This window comes from Pteropus alecto, unplaced genomic scaffold (assembly GCF_000325575.1).
Source record: "Pteropus alecto unplaced genomic scaffold, ASM32557v1 scaffold21, whole genome shotgun sequence".
Lineage (NCBI taxonomy): Eukaryota > Metazoa > Chordata > Mammalia > Chiroptera > Pteropodidae > Pteropus > Pteropus alecto.
In genome coordinates this window covers 28608201-28623639 of record NW_006436282.1, presented here as the reverse complement: position 1 = coordinate 28623639, position 15439 = coordinate 28608201, and the positions used below count along the sequence as shown (strand labels likewise).

Below are 15439 nucleotides of genomic sequence, written 5' to 3'. Positions count from 1 at the left end.
CCCCGAGGGAGCACGCGGAGTGCGGCGGCCCGTGCAGTCGCCCTGGAGGCGGCCGGGTCTTTCACCAGAAAGGCGAGCAGCTCAGCTCAGCTCAGCTCCGGCCATAGGTGTCCGCGCCGGTTTCCATGGTGGCGACGGGGCTCGGGGTCCGCGTCCCTGGGGAATTGCAGGCAGCGGCCTTGGCGGGCGGGTCGCGTCCGTGCCTCGTCCCTGGGAGTCCCCTGTCCCTGTGCGTGCTGCAGGCCAGTCAAAGCTGTCGGTTCTGGAAGGGCCCGCGGTGACCGGTCCCCGCCTGTGCCCTGCAGGCGACGCGGCTTCACAGCGGGCTGCCTGCCCTCCCCGTAGCTACCGCGGCGTCGTTGACGCGTCTTTCTCGTTAGCCCGCTGGTTATCATCCAGCGGGGATGCGAGCTGACTTCATTTTCTCTCAGTCTGTTTTGTCCCTTTAAGGCTTGGCTGAAGTCAGGCCTCCTCTGGCAAACGCGCCCTGCTGCTTCGTACCCACGTCCCTCCGTCCTGCCTGACCCCGAGTCCTTCCTTCGCTCTGCTAACCCGTCAGGAATGCGCTCGGTCTCCATGGCCCTGCTGGCTGGCCCCCACTCGACATTAGGGTGTCGGTGTGTTTTGATTGGTGTCATGGCCATATCCAGTCTGATTCTACGACTAGGAATGTTCTCTCTGTTTTGTTTAAGGCACATGATTATTTTTCCTGGTTATAACGTTATAATGTTCATTGCGTAACAGTTTATAAAGAGATAAGAAAGGATGGCTATGAACTCGCCCATGAGCTCACCAGCCGGCGATAACCAGAGTTAACATTTCGGGCCATTCACTTGTAGTCTCAGGTGTGAGAGTCAGTGTGTTCGTTCTGTCCTTGGGCAGAGCTCCATTCTGGACCTTCTCCCGTGGGAATGCCGTGGCACTCCCGAATTCTTTGCTCCTCGGGCAGAAGCCACGATTTGGATGCCTGGAGTCACCCCACATGGTGGTGGCAGTGGCTCCTCCAATATCACCATCAGTGTGTGTTTCGTCTTAGAATAGCTTATACGGTACCTTGAGGGCAAAAAAGTATTACGGTGCAGAAGCACCATGGAGATGCATTGGCTTCACGGTGGATCTTGGAAGTCACGTGGTGCAGTGGCTCCCAGTCCAGCTGTGCACGTGAGCAGCCGGAGAGCTCAGAAAGCTGCCGCCACCCTAGGCCGACTGAAGCAGAGCCTTAAGGCCATTATTACCTCGGCACGGTGGGCTTTTTGGTGAGGGCCCCCTTCCTGGTTTTGGGGGGCTGTCTGGGGGGTCATGGCCCTGGGGGGGTTTCTGCAATCCGCCCGGCACCATTCACTGGACGAGAGTGCGAGGTCAGGTCACCGACGTGTTCATCAAATATCTGCTGAGAGCTTACTGGGAGCCCAGCGCCCTGCTGGCTGTTGGGAATACAGTGATGGCTGGGGCACACACGGTGTCTCCCCTCAGTGAGTTTATGTTTTATTAAGAAGGGCAGCAAAATACCAAGTAAAGAAAATGTAATCACTGAAATCATGGCCCACCCTAACGGCCTCATTTTACCTTAATCACTTCTGAAATACTGCGGGTTAGGGTTTCAACATGTGGATTTTTTTTTTTGGCGAGAGACAATTCAGCCCACAAGAGCTGCTTGTCACAGTTGACAGAATCCCTCATTTGTCGTCAGATCTTGTGTACCAAGACAAGGCACCTGTTCCTCACCTTCTTTGGGGACCAAGTGGAGAATCTGTATTACTTTTTGGATTGAAATAACCCTAAACAAGAGAGGAACTGGCTTAGCGTCCCCACAGCCTCTAATACAGATGGAGAGGTGGCTGGTGGTGTGGAGCTGGCTTGTGACATTTTGCTCCGTTGGCTGAGACCTTTTGCAGTCTCAGAACCTTTCCTTTCCAGAGGGATGTTCGTCCGCGGAGGTTCTTTGTTGCAGACAATAGCATCCACCCCGGTTTAAGTGAGATTTATCCTGGGGTATTAGCTGGCTTACAGACTACGGATGCAGGAAACATGCTTGAGGCTGAATTTCCACGAACATTTCCTAGAATTACCCCAGGGGACCAGTCTGACAAGATAACTGCTATGGCCTCCAAATCCAGGAGCACATTGCCTCGTGTGATCCCCAAAGCTGCTGCCGCCTCTAGCACCCCACAGCTCTGCCGTCATGCTTGCCAGCTGAATGGATGGCCTGGCCTTGGCTGTTTTCCTCACGGAGTGCACTCCCAAGTCAGAACTCACATCTGCGTGATCGAACCTGCTCTCGCGGCTGGACTCAGGCTGCAAGGAAGGAGTCACCATACAAGGCACTGGCAGACGGCCCCTATGCCTTACAACGAAGACGGGAAGGAAGATTCGGGGTGCCCCTAAATGTCACAGGACAGAGGTCCTCAACAATCCTCTTTTCCAAGATGGGCTCACATTTTACATCTCCCAACTCTGCCCTGGCAAAATGATAAAACCTAAGTTGGGTCTGTATTCATTGTCTGTTGTAGCTTTGAGAAGGTGCACATGAGGTACAAAGGGCTTGAGGGCAGACATGCAGGACGGAGAAGTCTGTGGGTCCTGTCAGTAAGTGCCTTTCATGTCACACAAACGTTAGGTAAGGCAGAAAGGCGATGGAGGCGGGGACGGAAAGGCTGGTGTGTAGCCAGGGCCTCTGCAGAAACGTACCCAGGCCTGGGTACACACGTGGTGTCGGGGCAGTGAGAGCTATTGCACTATCAGGAAAACAGCACAAATCATCGAATGTGTTCGCCTATTTAGGCGTGCCTTTGCGATTCGGATCGTTTGTCATCGGCCCTCAGCTCACGGTATCCCTGTTTTTGGTGCTGGAGCTCTATAGCAGAGATGAGGATATATCAGCACATCTCGGTGGTCGTTACAATATGTTGACCAAGAGGTACTCTGTAAAGCACTCGCTAAGATCCACACGCAGCAACTGGCTTCCTCTGGAATAAAACATACTATTTAAGAAGTTAGTGGTGTTTTTATCGGAGACAGACCCGCCTCTTCAGAATGCCCTGTGACTGTTTCTAGCGCCTCTTCCCACCTACAGGACTTCCCTTCTGTCCTCTGTCGAAACTTACTTTGCTTTACACCAAGCGAGTTTCATGCTCAGAGGAATAGGAATTCATCCTGCTGTTCTGTCGACTCACGTAGTCTGACATTTTTAAAAATATGAAGTTGGTGGGTGGTGAGATAGTGGTCTTATTATCAATATTATTATTAGGATAGAATGTAAGTTAGGAGTGTCCTATACGAGTGAATATTTACTAGCCCACTGAACGAATAAACGAATGAATGAGTGAATGAATGAAAAAAGTTGCGCTTTGGGGTAAATCTGGGTCCGAGTTCCTGTCCTGCATTGTCATGACCTCGCAGCCACAGCGCCACATCTTTGCACTCTGTACTTTTACTCACTACACAGGTCTGTTTTTAGGATTAAATAAGAATGTATGTCAGAAAGAAATATGAGATGATGCTGGTCTGGCTTCCCCGTAAGCACTCAATAAACATTGCCATCACCATTTATTTATTCCCTTCTGGAACATTCCCAGGGAAGAAAGACTAACATAAAAAAGATCCTGGGAAGTTCTCCGGCAAGGGACTCCTGACATTTTGTCACCGTGCACACCCTGGTGTGTGTGTGTGGTGGGAGGTGGTGGGGCACTATCGACATCTTCCCAGAACATTGTTCCACAGAATAAATTCAGGAAAGGCTACTATGAGTCATGGTTATATTTATAATTTTTTTTAAAAGAAAACTTTGTTGTACTTATTTTTAAGACATCTTAAGTGGCCAGGGAGAGCTTATGAAGAATCTGCTGCATGTGCTGCCCCTGGCTTGGTATCAGCAGCGGACTGGACAGTGAGAGGCAGGTGACAGGAAGACCAGCGTTTAGCAGGCCCAGGGCTCCACTTCCTCGAAGGAAGGCCTTGTTTGCTCCTTACCCGCCGGACGTCTGTCCTGAGCGGCCTCACAAGCCACAGCCTGGCAAGGCGGCAAGCTCTTCCAGGGGGCTTCTCGTTCCCTTTGTTTCCATGACTGTCTCTGCGGTTTAATTCTGCATCCGCCTGGTCGTGTGACCCACCCCTCTGTCCTCAAGGGCACTGGGTAGGTCAGCACAGACAGGACGCAGCTGTTCTCCGGATGGTGCTTGGGGTCCTTCTACCTGTGAGGCCGGGGCCTCGAGGCCGTCCAAGGTAGGAGTGATCTCAAATACATCTTAACCTCATGGACTCTTAAGATAATTTTATATTAAGCCAAAAAAAAAATGGTCGCTTTAGTTCACCATCCCTGTTAGACCCAGCAGAGAGATGTCTCGGGGCGGACGGGCTGGCCCTTCGGGGCTGTGCACCTCGAATTCTCTTTGGCTCTATCATGAGATGGTGAAGTTGTCGTGTTCTCTTCTTGCCGTTAGGAGAAAACGAACACATAGGGCGAGGACTGTCATCGTGCTGTGATTTGACAGATGGAGGGGGAGGGTCCTAAGTTCCTAAGTCACCGAAGCGAAAACATTCCGAAATGCCACAGTGTGATTTTATGAATGTGAAGTTGTTACATGCGTTTGAGAATATTACTGTGATTTCAGTGGCCTCTGAGTGTCCCGAGTCATTGAAACAGGGTCATCCTCCTGAATCTTCTGAGGTTTACGCCAGATCCGACACGGAAGCCTCTGGGGTCCGCCGGCTGGAGCCTCGTCTCTCACCCAGACGCCATTTCCTGTCACCGAGGAGCTTTCCCTCCTCTGAACTGTCGCTCGCTGCCTTTGGGTCCCAGCCTCTGGGACGGCGTGGTCCTCGGAGACGTGGGCAGAGGAGGGAGCCCTCGACCTTTGCCGGTTCACCCACAGAACCCACGCCCAGACTCGGCTTCTCTTCCTTTTCTCTTCCCTCCCTTCTGTCTGGCTTAATGCATTGTCTCCTGGCTCACGATCCGTCTGTGTCCCCTCCACGGCAGCAGACAGACCTGTGATCAGGGCTACTGCCTGGCTCAAGCTCCGAGCATGGGCTGCTTGAGGCCAAGGGCGTCCGTGTTTAATGTGTTCGCGATGGGGGTAATAAGACGGGAGCAGGTGACAAATGTAGTTTGTGGAAGCCCCACTGAGGACAGCAAGCCTTTGCAAGGCCGAAAGGACATAGCTGAGGGTGATCGCGCAGGGCGGCTTTGGCGGAAGGTCACAGAGGACACCGAGTGTGGATTATGCCGGGGTAATTCACATCAGGAAATAACTTAGGCATATTACATCACGTCATCGCTTCATATTGCTCTGGGGACCTCTGTGGAACAGAGCCGGTGACTTGCTATTCCTTATAACGGAGGTTTGAATGGTTTATAAAAAAAACCAATGACCTGGACCACATATTACGAAAATATGTTTACCGTGGTAGAGATGAAGACAGAGGAGTAAAAGGGGGGGCGGAGTGGAGAAGAAGCCAAGATGAGGTGCTGGCGGTGCTGCCAAAGTGTCTTCTCCCCCAAAACCACCCAGACATTTTCCAAACGTCTCTACTTTACACAACGAAGTCAGGATTTTCTGAATTAGTGTAATTCCGCGGGTGAAATATTTGGGTCTGTACTCCCAAAATGTGTATTTTTACTTACAAATTATGTACATGTACTATATGTATACTCTTATTAAGCATAATATAAAGCAATCACAAAAACATTTTTCATAGCACCAGATAAAGGTAACATGAACTTTATCATTTAATTTTCATTAGTACTGTGAAACCCTTTTAATCATATAATATAACCATGTAATTTTAGAGCAATGTGATTAAATATGTTTTATTATTTTTAACTGCTTCTTGATAGCAGGCATTTGAAGGTTGGTTTCTAAGTGCTTTATTACCTTTTGTCTCATTGTTTTATTATAATTTATGTACAATAAACTGTACCCATTTTATTTTTTTTAAGGTGAGACAACTCTTGGTTGACCTCACAGATTGCAAGGACCTTGTCAGCCTGCAATTCCTTATTTTTCATTTTTTATGCCTACAGCACCTGGTCTTCCTAGGTGGTCTCCCATCCAAGTACTAACCAGGCCCGACCCTGCTTAGCTTCTGAGATCAGACGGGATCCGGCTGGTTCAGGGTGTCATGGCCGTAGACAAACCGTACCCATTTTGAAGCATGCAGTTTGATGGGTTTTGAATCAAGTAGTTTATTTTCATATTTGGTTTTAATAGCTGATTTTAATATAAAAGATGTAGGTTGGACATAAGTATTAATGATAATGTGTATAGCATTTCTATTTCAAATGGTTTCCTTGATTATTTCAGACTTACGTTGTATCATTTGTGCCCTGTTGTTTTCAGATCTGATCAGATCTTCAGTTTTTACCTATATCATTGCTGATTGACGTAAATCCACGGAAATGTCCATTTTCCCATCTTTGGTCTGCGCTTGCTCCCGTTGCTGGCGCTGTCCCTAACCCCTGTGTTCTTTGCAGGACGCCTTTCTAGCCGTTTGCGCGCTCGGTAAACGCGCTCGGTTAAACCAGTGTAAGTCGTTAGCTGGGCGCAGGCGCACCGCAGCCTTTCACTGTGCGGGGAGCGCGGGGTGAAGACGAGGGCGGGCTCCCCCTTTTCTCTGGCGGCCACGGTTCCATTACCTGGGATTTCGGGGAGAGTTCATACAATAGACATTAGGAGAGCTTAATTTATGTCTAAGGCGCTGAAATGATATATATGCACAGGCAAATTCCAGTATGAACTCCCTGCGGCCGTGGTCCTGACTCAGGGTTGTCAATTTGTTGTTCAAAAATAGAGCCACGTGACCTTTTGTCCTCCCCAAATAACTTCTTACAGAGAGGCCAGTTACATGAAAGTAAGCCGAGATGGTCTTCTTGAAGCTGAACTCTTCTCTGACCCCACCTGCTCCCCGCCCCCTCCCCCGACAAGCCACCAGGACGCAGTGTGCGTCCGAGCCGGGAAGGAGAGAGCCTGCTCCATCCCCGCGTCAGGTCTCACTGGGCTGCTCCTTTGCCGCTCTCCGGTTTTACCTGCGGGCACAGGTTCTCTTCAGCGGCCACACTGCCCTCGGGCGTCTGCTCGGGAGGAGCTGAGAGCCAGTCCCGGCTCGGTCTCTCGCAGTCCGTGGAGACGCACAGAACACGTCTGGGCTCCTGGGCCTCCTCCCGGCCCGGTCTCACTCTCACCTGATTTTCCTTGTCTTCCTGTTTCTTTAATTTATATCTTCTTTTGATATCGAACAGGTTAAATTTCCTTTGACTTCCCATAATATAGAGCTCAAATTACTTCAGTCTCTTTTGGAATGAGTACAAGGGTGCGGATATCATTTATTTTATTGCTGCTCAAAAATTAACCAGATTTTTGGAAGAAAAGTTCTAAATAAATGTAAAAGAAGTGAATTCAAAATGTGGTGAATGACTCATGCTCAGTTCAGAGGAGCTGGGAGCAGATGCAGGTAAATCTAGTGTTACACGAAGAATCGTTTTTCTCCCCACAAGCACTGGAAAATACATAGTTGGCATTTCATTATTTTGTAGATTTTTTTTTGTCAGTAATTTGAAGGTCAGAGGCTAGTTTAGAAAAGAACGTCCAGGCCCTCCGGTCCCAAGTTGGAAGTCAGTTAACATAGTTGTGACTTCTGTGTTGTTTTGGGCCACATGGCCAGGGTTTTAGTACTGAGTTTACTGGGGAGAAAAGAGCTGCTTTTCTTTGGAAATCGGACCCGTCGTGGTGGGCACACGTGGCGACTTGCCGAGGGCCTCGTCCCTGTAGAAGTGGAGAGCGGTGTGAAGTTCCTGTCGCCCAGGGCAGTCTCCAGCCTCAGGCTGAGTGAGGCCTCTGTGACCAGCTCAGAAGTCAGGTGCTCATTTTATGACCCTCCCCATGAGGTCGTTCACCAGTCCTTGTCCTTGTTTTCCTGGGAGGAGAACCTTCTAGAAGCGCCTGGAGCCTTCACACGGAGGGAGCTGAGAAGCTGGGAGGGTGGCCCCTGGGCACTCCTCTCCAGCACCCACAGCCCTAGTCAGTGGCGATGTGTACCTCTGTACTCGTCACCCGGGGAGCGGGTCAGGTTCCGGCCCAGGGGTTGTTGCAGGGGCCGGTGGCAATGAGGTTAGCGACAACGCCTTCCCTTGGACCTCTCTCCCGCGGGTTCTGAGAGACACAGCCGGTTCTGCACGGTCTCGCGAGTCCATGCATGCCGCTGAGTGGGAAAGCAAGCGAAATCGACTCGAAATAAATCCTCATAATTTATAGCATAAGTTCCGTATTGCCTAGTGTCAGGAAGGAGCCCTCTTCTTCACGATCACGATGTTTGCCACGCTCATTAAGCTGAGGGAGCCGGTCGCGTTAGCGGTGCTTTCCTCCATGATGCGGGGCAGAGTTACTTCGTAGACTTTTGGGAACTAGGCATTGATGTGGGGAGGAGATGAGTGGAATGACTTTTTTTCTTGTGGAAAAACCCTTTTAAAGATATTCACGTGCATTCAGTCATGAAGACGAGACGAGGGCTGCTCCTGTTTGTGCTGAGTCTCGTGGTGTGGTCTGCAGCAGAGAATTCTCACTGTGGCTCTAAGCGTGTCCTTCCCTTGAACTTCAAGCCCTTGAACTGGATCCAAGGAGGAGGATATAAATAGCACCCTGGGGTCTTGCATGTGGCCAAAAATTGTCCTATAATTAGTAAGGCTTATGGTCTGCCATTGCCTTTCTAGAATGATGGCCGGTCAGTGAGAATCAGTACTTTTATTAGCTCTAGGCTATGAATGGTTAAGAGAATAGAGTTGCATTATATGAGTCCTTTGAAATAACAGTAATTGAAATAAATAAACACTGGGTATGGAAACCGTAGCATTTAAGTGGCTTTTTAACTCTTTTATGGGAAAAGCAGAACAAGAAATTGGACTCGTATGGGTGTGTTCTGTCAATTGATTCTAAAACAACTTTACATGTGGTATAAATTATGCAGATTTCACTGGGCCTGTGTTTGTAAAACTGTAAAATGAGAATGTTAAGAGGAAGAATTAAGAGCTTAATAATAGTGGAGGGGAGGATGAAATCAAGGGAAACAGTGGGCGTGCATGAGGAAAGGTACAAAGCTTTTTGTGTAGTAGTTTGGGGCTGGTATTAGGGCATCAGGACAGGATGTGGAGATACAGATGTTAAATGGTGTGTAGGAAGTAGGTCTGAGCCAACACAGGCCTGGTGATCCATCACTGAACTAACATAGCCTTAGAATGGATCAAAGAAATCCAGCATGGGAATTTGCCCGAAACACGGAGAGGAAGGGCAAAGAAAGGCAGTTCAGTGGAAGTGCAGCACCTACTGAATGCCACATTCCTGGTATTGACAGACCTTTCTTTAAGAGGGGTATAGGGATTTGGATATTAGCCAACACAGGCCTGGTGATCCATCACTGAACTAACATAGCCTTAGAATGGATCAAAGAAATCCAGCATGGGAATTTGCCCGAAACACGGAGAGGAAGGGCAAAGAAAGGCAGTTCAGTGGAAGTGCAGCACCTACTGAATGCCACATTCCTGGTATTGACAGACCTTTCTTTAAGAGGGGTATAGGGATTTGGATATTAAAATGTGGCTTAAAAAAAAAAAATATATATATATATATAAAAAACTAATTTCGTTTCTTTATATGCATATATGTAAAATTATTGATCTAAAATAGACCTATAAATATCTAGTTAGACTTTTCTTTTAGGTTTTAATTAAAAATAAATCTTTTAGGAAATAAATTGGAGTCATCTTGGGAAGACTTGAGAGTGTTTTCGTTTTCCTTTTAAAAAATGCCTGACTCTTTCACAGCTATATCAGATCGTCTCACATAATGTACTGTCATTTGAGCAAGCTCCTCTCAAGTTTTTATTGAGACAATTTTGGCAGCCAGGTGCAAATTAAATTTTTTTTATTCTAAAATTTTTCTTTCTCTGATCTCTTTCTGACTTATTAATGTTTCTCTAAAACTGATTGCAGTCGTTTTTAGATATCTTATTTCAGAAATTAACATCAAAAGGTGTCGAGCCTACATGTTCTCCTAACTCCTTCGTCACTCGCCCAGGCTCTTCTCCTCAGTGCAAGGGGTCATTTAAAAGGAACCTGCGATTTACGGTCATGGAAAATTCTCCGTCTGAAAAGTGTGCTAATGTGTGTGCAGTGACTGCAGGGCCTTTGTCATCTGGTGCCACCAACTTTCCCTCCGTCATCAGGAAATCCTGCTGCCGAAATGTCATACCTCACCCTCCGAGAGTTTTCAGCCTTCCACCCCAAAGCCCTGAGGAGTCCCAACTCGTTTACGCAGCCTCGTGTTACAGCTCCCACCGACCTGATTTTGCTATTCCATTGCTCTACCTTCTTAGGCTTTAAAGATGACACTTTATTTGTTCTTGGTCCACTAATTTGTTCTATGTGGGAGCATTGTGCTGTGTAATACAAGAGTATGTGTACCCACTACTGTCTTTTTTTTTTTTTTAATGTGGGCAGCAACCATATTTTACTCTTAGAATTATATACCTAAGAGGCCATCGCAAAGCCACAAAGGATTGACACAATTTGCCAATTCATCTAATGCCATAATCAGAAATTATTAATTGTGAAATCAGAACGAAACAGAAACAGCCATAGATGTTCTAGCTTCAGAATTTGGATTCTAGTAAAACCTGGCAATCTCAGTTTGTCCTGACAGTGTGAGATCTTACGTAGACTTTGAAATCAGTGGATATTCAGGACTGAGCTGGCAGTTTCCCTGTTGGAAACCGAATGATCAAAGCGGGGGTGTGCACTGGAAGCCAGAGCCTCCCCCATACCTTCCTGACTCCCCAGGGAATCCCAGCGTTTGGCTTTTGTTTAAAAAGGATCATCGGGACACTGTTCTCAGTCGTTCGTCTCAATGGCCGCCTGGCATTTTCTGCGTGAACACCCTGTCGACAATGGGGGAGACCACCTGACCTTTCCAAAGTGTTCCCCCTGGGCCACTGCACTGCTGTGGGGCCTGTGTGGATTACACGGGGCACCGAAAAGGCCTTGGGCAAAGAGGCACCAAGTTCAGGTTCATTCTCATTAACGTACAGTTCACGTCAAGTCCAGGAATAAAGCCAGCAACCTTAGCACTGTATGGTAACAGAACCACCCACAGCTCACCTTTCTCCCAGTTGGAGGAGGCCTCCCTTAAAGCTTAAACAAAAACCAAGCTTGTCCAGAAGATGAGCAGTATTTTAACAGCTTTTAGAAGAGGCCTCTTTAAGTTTGGGGGGAAATAGCAGATTGTATATTTGACCTTCTTGGGTGATGAGTGTTCTGAATTCCTGTAACTATCCTCAGTGTTCATTCTGAGAGGCAGACACCAGCCCCAGACTTGGACAGAGGCCGACTGGCACCCAAAGCCCCCTGGCAGATGTTAGCTTTTCGTCGATTCTGAAGTTGTATGGATGGTGATTGTTTCACAGATGTGGGTAATGATTGCCTTTTATGGCGTCTCGCGCAGAGTTTGAGCTGTCACGGGCGATGATTGCTTTTTTTGCGCCAGAGTCCAGCAGATAAGCATATCCAGCAGCGAAACAAGCTCCAGTGAGATGTAGGTTTTCAGCTGACAAGTTTCTCTGTTCATGTTAGGTACAGTTGCTATTCAGGGGACAGCGTGTTCAACAGTGACTCCCTTAGGTGCTGGTCGGTTCCGAATGCCTTGAGCGTCACCGTAGACGTGGTAGCTCAGGGGAACTTGCTTGCTTTCCACTCTGCAGAAGGAGCGGTGTTGTTTTCTTACCTTCGCCTTATGGGGCATAAATTTTAGTATACTTTCGTGAAAATTTCTGGCCGTGACCTGTGTTCCCTCATCTGTCAGTCGCATCTGCTGTAGCAGTGCCTTTGATGTCCGAGTGAGCAAAATGGTGTGATTCACCAGCCTGTCAGATTCAGAGACGTAACTGAAATGTTCTTACCTGTCTTACAAACTAGTGTGTTTCAGGGGGCAGGGGGATGCCCTTTTTTGTTTGGTATTATTACCTTTGAGGCAGGTTCTAAGTTTTGGGTAGGGGTGGACAAAAACGCTTGATCCTTGTCCTCAGCCAAGGAGTTTTCAGTGTCAAATGATCGTTATAATGCATTGCTGGTTTGTTTATTGGTTTAATAAGTATTTATTGGGAATCGGCTGTATTAGATACTGTTCCAGTCTGTGTTCATAGCAGAGAACAGTTCCCCCATTATTATTCTAATGAACTAGTTGGGAGATCTTGAGAAAGTCTTTTTTAACCTGAGCGTCCACGGCTCAAATACAAAATAACGTAGCCTGCCAAAAGTGTCTAAGGTTCTTATTTCTGAAAGGAAGCTAAGGGCCTTCGTTACAAATGCTGGGGATCCCGGAAGTAGCTTGATAGTGGGGTATTCAGATACTACGCACAAGCCACACTGAAGTCAGCCTCTCTCATGTGCCTTCCGCCCTCGGCTGTCTGCTCTGTCCTTGATGTTTGGATCTGCTGATGCTGGGCTTGATTGGTAATGAACTCTGTGTTCTGCGAGAGTGGCATGTCTGCCTTTTCAGTGACTCATGATTCTTCGACATCTCGTTCTCTCCATCGATGGCTCTTACGGGTGCCTTTTCAGTAGAGATCGTAATGTCGCCTTTCACATTTAGGCGATGTCTTGGTTATCTGCAGCGTAACCTCTCATTGGTGTCTGTATGTTATCAATGCATCATTCATTCTGTTTGAATCAAAGCAAGTAAGCTCCTATTTTTAATGTTCTATCCTTTGTGGATAAGAGTTGATTGGTGGCAGTTTCTTGGGGGTATAAGAATTGAATGTGAAACTGGTCAGTTTTTCAAAAGAAATAGTGAGATTGTTGAGGAGGGTCTTTTTGATTTTAAAGGCAGTTTAATGACAGGTTTGGTGAAGACGTCTGAAAGCCTTTCTCTGTTTCGCTGGGTAGGTGACGATGGCTGCTCATTTCCCTTTTCTGCCTAACACGCTGTCGAGTAGGGAGCCGTTGCTGTCCGTTGATGATTGGTCATTCGTATAGCACACAGCCGGATGGCAAAGATTTAATTTTGTGTAGACTGCACATTATCAACTAAATACTTTTTTCCTCATGTACTTGCTCTAATTTTTGTCACGTGGCATTCACAGAATTTTCACTCAGCACATACTGGTCTTCCGACCTTTTGCCATGTAAGCACGTGTTTTGTTTGCCTTTGCTGTCTCGGATGTGGGTTTTGCCACTGGTGCTGGGAACTTCTTGACCCTTCCTCACTGTTAGTGCTCCGGTGTCTCCTTTCCCACCTGTGGCATGGTCGTACTGTCCCAAGGCAAATACGGCATGAGCTTGGAGCATAGTGTCTTCGTCTCCTGGTCGCTGATTCCTGTGGACCACAGCGATGGCTGTTTCAGTGAGCAGAGTTGGAGGGGGTGTCACTAAAATGATAGATAAACATCCTCAGAGATTATTACTCTTTGTCACCTTGCCACCGGCCATTATTTTCATTGCATAAGGGACTGGAGAGTCTCTCTGTTGGCCACCGTGCTCCCCTGTCGGCTCGCAGGCTGCACTCTGAACCCATGGGGCACAGCTTGGCTCTCCAGGAGTAGGCTATGCAGAAGGAAAAGGGGCTCGAGCCAGGGTCTTCTCTTTGCCATCGAATCGTAGAATCCCAGGGCAGGGAGGGGCATGGACACCATGCCGGTCTGGTTCTTCACGTCAGTGATGGGGAAAGGAAACTCACAAATGGGAGGCGTGATGGCCAAAACCGGAGTTAGTAGCAGCACAGGAACCACAACTAGAAAGCCTTTCGTCCCCTGTTACAGCTACGGTGAAATGGAGCAGGAAGCAGAACGATAGGGTGGAAACGGGACCGGGTTTGGGAGTTTTACGCCTAGGTCTGTTATATATGTGTAGTAGTAGTACGATTTGGAATAATTAACTTTATCATTTTTGAAATCGTTTACTACGCATTGGATAGCGGGTTTGTCAGTGACTCTGCTTTTATCTAAAATTTGTCTGTTCACGTGCATTGAGATGCACCATATTTCAACACTTAAAATTCACTCAAGGTGTGGTTTGATGAAAAATGTTAACTAATGAAAGATACTATGACCCCATTTCCTTCTCTTCCCCATTTCCTTGAGATCAGAGGAAGTACATTTTTTAACTCATAATTGTATATTCTTATTTACTCTGACAGCTACACCTCAGGGTCTTACCTCTCCTGAAAAGAATTATAATAATTGGGCATTCTGTGACCTTCCTGTCATATTAGATGGGCATTTGAGATTCTTGAAAGATTTTTATCAGCAGTGTTCATCAGCATTTCCCTGTTAAACCCAAGGAAAATAGTTCATAAGATGTCTCAACTCATGGTTTTAACTTGGGGCTGCATTGCACCCCGAGCTAGTATGTTCTCTTAGTAAAAATATTTAGTTAAAAATGTAAAACTAGAAAAATAATAATTACTTCTAAATTCACTACCTGGAGATAATTACTTTAGACATTTCATATACTTTCCTTTTAAAGTATATATTAGGTTTCTAGAACCTAATATATACAAATGTACATACTTAATGCATATATGTACGATTATGTTAGTGTTTTAAAAGGAGGAATACTGCGTGTATGGCTTTAGACTATCACTGAATGATGCTTGATCAGATTTTCATGCCGTTAAGTTTCCTTCTACAGTGCCATTTTTACTGCTGGTATCCTGTATGGAGCATCATGACTTATTTAATTAAATCCCTTTTATTGGACATTTTAAAACAAAAGTGCAGAGTCCACCTATGGCGTAATTTCCCCTACTCGTGTCCCTTGAATGTGAAGACCTTTCTGTTTAGAATTCTGATTGGTTAGACGGTAAGATTTGATAATCCTGAACCTGGAAATGTAATTTCTGTCATCGGGAATCCTGTTGGAGGATTTCCATGTTAATCACTTATTGTTATTTCATATTAATTTCACCAAAGCTTCTCTGGAGAACGTTTTGACCTCACTTTAAATCGGGTCCACATACGTATGTGGAGAGTTTGATTTTCCCAGGTAGCAGGCTGCATACAAGATGGCTTAAGAAGGTGCCTGGGTCACATGTCGTTAGTGAAAGCAGCGGTATGAATAAGGCAGGGCTGAGAATTCGATGCCTCCTGGTGTCAGGCGTGATGGAAACAGGTGGGGTGTAGACAGCAGGGGTAATTGGAGGCCACTTTCTTCTGAAGGAGCCAGTGGTCATTTAACGCAGACTGAATTTTTCAGCTGGGAAATGAGGGTTCAGAGTAGCTGGATTTTCTGATTTTTCAAGGAGAGCTGGAAATTTATGTATGAAAAACTCCCAAGTTTTAATTGTTGGCAGTAATTATTAATCTTTTGAAACACAATGCAGGTGAAACAGGTGTGACACGTGGGTCTAGTTGATCCCACCTGTGTAGACAGCAGCAGCCCCAGAGACCAATCTTCGGCTTC

At 46.9% G+C, this 15439-nt stretch overlaps 1 pseudogene; it reads right to left on the bottom strand.

The window, feature by feature from the left end:
- Window positions 1-6013: 6013 nt before the first annotated feature.
- On the bottom strand, window positions 6014-6132 carry LOC112479978 (annotated as a pseudogene).
- Between the last annotated feature and the right edge of the window lie 9307 nt (window positions 6133-15439).